At 38.4% G+C, this 3,596-nt stretch overlaps 1 protein-coding gene across 1 annotated transcript in view; it reads right to left on the reverse strand.

Moving 5' to 3' along the window:
* Positions 1-3,113, reverse strand: part of LOC107702776 (C-type mannose receptor 2-like) — a 15,634-nt gene extending 12,521 nt beyond the window's left edge. The window contains exon 1 of the mRNA XM_016505190.1: positions 3,089-3,113. The gene's annotated coding sequence lies outside the window, so the exon portion shown is untranslated. The remainder of the gene's footprint in view (positions 1-3,088) is intronic.
* Between the last annotated feature and the right edge of the window lie 483 nt (positions 3,114-3,596).

A 3,596-nucleotide genomic window follows, 5' to 3' on the forward strand; every position in this document is an offset into this window, starting at 1 on the left:
AGCCCCACCCTCTAACCATTAGGCCACGACTTCCCCTGTATCTGTAAAAATAGTAACAAACTGTTTCAAACTGATTTTTGAAATGTATATACATCTTCATCATGACTAGATAGACACAGTGAGTATGCCTTTACTATACAGGTTAGATGTGATCCACCTCATAGCAACAATCCTGTCAAATCGTCCATCCTTTGAGTGAGAGTGTAACTTTACAGGTCGGCCGATCTGGTTTCGTGGTTAAAGTTAACCTTTTCGACATGTTTCCGTGTTGTTGTTGCTCAGCAATGGCATGGACGCGATGTTGTCTGGGGTTTGGCAAAAGGAGAGTGGGACTGTGGGCAGTGCTCGGGGTGGTGACTGAAGGCGGTAACTGTGTAGTTCTGACGTCAACTTTTTACTGAAGTCACAACGGTTTGTGAGAAATTACAGCTACTTTATGCAGGCTGTTTGCATTTTACTGTGGACTGACTGTTTTGAAATTTATATGGTAGCTAAATAGCCCCTAGACCTCAGTTATTGTGAAAAAAGCCAGGAAATTTCAGTTTTGACAATATGGGACCTTTAAGCAACAGGATGTTACAGAAGGTAGTTTTTGTGTTTGAAATATTCAACTGCTGTTTGTTTAACTTGAAAAAATATACATCACGGTCTATGTCATTCCCCAGTAGGGGGCAGTCACCTAACGCATTTGATTACACGCATGATTATGTGCGATTAATTTGTTTTATAAATAGGTAGTCACATCAGATTTATAACATGGAATATATTAACGGATGTGGAAGCCCAATTGAAAAAAAAAAAAGTCCTGTCATATCTCAAACATAAACAAGTAGATGTTGCTTTTGTGCAAGAAAGCCATGTAACAGATAATGAAGCACTAAAATTCAAACAAGATTGGGAGGGACATGTATTTTATTCATCATTTACGAGCAAACAAAATGGGGCAATGATCCTAACAAATAAGGATTAATTTTTTTATGTTAAAACGGATTTAAACTCGGTTCTAAGAAAAGGCAACACATTCATGTAACTCATTTACACATCGTAACGAAACACAGATCAAGTAAATAGTGATTATTTCCCTTTTAACATGTTTTTGAACAGGATTGAACAAAATGCATACCTCGCTCTGCTCAGACCTCCCACGGACTGCAGCAAGAGCATAAGGTGAAGAGCACTGGTGAAAACACCAGCACGGCACGGCACGATCATCTCCACAGTTTTGAGCGTGTTCAGCTCCAGGTTGATGTGACTGCACCAGACAGCCAGCTGCTCTACCTCCTGTCTATAAGCAGACTCGTCTCCGTCCTGGATGAGACCGATGACTGTAGTATCATCTGCAAACTTCAGGTATTTGACAGAGAAGTCAGTAGAGGTGCAGTCATTTGTGTAGAGGGAGAAGAGCAGTGGGGAGAAGACGCAGCCCTGAGGAGCTCCAGTGCTGATGCTGCGAGTGTTGGATGTGAGTTTCCCCATCCTCACTAGCTGCTGCCTGTCTGTCAGGAAGCTGGTGATCCACTGACAGACGGAGGTCTTCTTACGCCAGACATCCCTTTTGGCCCCTACTATATGCCAATATTTCAAATTTTATCAATTAAATAATTATTAATTAATTATGATTCAGAAACAATCGCCAAAACAATTGTTTGACATTTAATTCATAATTTATAAATATTGCTGAAAAAAAAAATCTATGCTCTAATGGCAGATTTCCACAGCCATCCCATGTGACAAAAAAAATCAGTATGTGTTCAATGAAATTCTTTTTTTTGTTTTTCCAGGCCAACATTAGTTTTTCTCTACAGAAACCGACTTCAAGTTGTTTATATTTATGACCACTTTAAAAAGTAGAAGCAATTAGTATTGTGTCGTATTGTGTATTGGAGAGCCACAGTCCTGCAGAGTTTCACTCCAACCCTAATCAAACACACCTGAAGAAGCAAATCAAGCTCTTCAGGATCAGTTGAAAATCACAAGCTGAATTTCTGTCAATCAAGCTGTTGGATAGAAACTTTACAGGGCAGTGGACCTCCAGGAGCAGGGTTGAATATATATATGCATCTTTTTATACATTAATGTTTGTTGCCATTGTAGGGAGATGCACTTACGGTTATTGGATGAATTGCTGATGAAAGTTAGGCACCTACTACATCCCACATCATGCCATTGTCCATGTGTCATCATAGCACATTCTTCTTCACCACAATTTGGTTGTTGATCTCCCCAATTCAGATAGAGCACAGGTTCACCTGAAGACCACTGCCATTCATCACGACCCGTCTTCTGCAGCCCAATCCAGACATCTTCAACACCTTCATCATTCACACTCTTCTTCAGCTCGTTCATGTCGTTCATGTTGTCAACGGTGGCCAGATCTGTGTATTTCTCTCTGCAGTATCTCTGAGCTTCAGTCCAGGCCTTGTTCTCATTTATAAAGTGATACTGATGCAGAATCGTTTCCTACTCCTGCCGTTTACTGTATGCTTTTTTTTCTTTTTTTGCTTGTTTATAAAACATGGTTATGTTTGCGTGTAAACACATCCTCATTTATTTGTTTATGTCCACACCACATTTAGACGTTCAGGATGGACAGTATTTACATTTCTGACGTGAAACCGAAGCATAAACAACGAGTGTTATTGTTTTAGTCGCATTTGATTACATTTCATTCAGTCTTATTAATTTGTTAGTTTTATTGCAGAAAAGTTACACTGTAAATGTGTCTCAATTCAAAGGCCTCATGCCTCGAAGTCCACAAAGATCGAAGTTAACGTTGTTAAATGAGACGGTAAGAGAGACTTTGCTTTAATGCTTTTCATAACAGGATCAAACCTAATGAAACAATAAATCATCAATAAAACCACAAACACACTCACCAATGAGAAGAATAATGAAAAATAGAGTTTGGTCCACTTCTGAGGACAAAACACATAAAAAAAACTCAAATACACTAATTTTCATCTTAGAGTAAAACATTATGAAAAAAAAAAACATCTTAGCGGCATAACAGGATTCACAACAATTCAGATAATATTAACATTTCAAAGTCTAATTCTAGTTAAAGAATAAGCATGTGAGTTTTTCTTACTTTAGAGGTCGTGTGTCTCTGTCCTGAGTCTGATGTTTCTGTCTGCAGCTTCAGACTGTGTGATTATCATATCTGCTCTCATCCGTCATTCAGCATCACATCATTTGTTTACTACTCTAAAAACCCCTATTTCATGTTTTACTTCCTCTATATTTGTGTATTTGTCCATCTCTTTCCACTAATTTTCATACTGACATCTTTTTTCGAAGCACGGGTATCCTTTTAGCGTCACTTTTCGACGTGCAGGGTCCTCTATTGTTTTCAGTTGTTTGTCTTAATTCAATGGTTTGCATGCATTTGTAAAAAATAGAAACAATTTTATATAAATGGATGCTTTCATTGGAGAACATAACCCCACCCCTTCCCTAAACCTACCAACTTCTGAACAATATAAAACACACAACAGGGAAATAAAAGTACAGTCACATGTATTTGCAAAACCTGACCATAACAATCAGTATAAAAGCATTACAAACAAGTCCTGTTGCATTCTAAGTCTTCTGAAGCC

This window comes from Sinocyclocheilus anshuiensis, unplaced genomic scaffold, assembly GCF_001515605.1.
Source record: "Sinocyclocheilus anshuiensis isolate Anshui unplaced genomic scaffold, SAMN03320099.WGS_v1.1 scaffold919, whole genome shotgun sequence".
NCBI lineage: Eukaryota > Metazoa > Chordata > Actinopteri > Cypriniformes > Cyprinidae > Sinocyclocheilus > Sinocyclocheilus anshuiensis.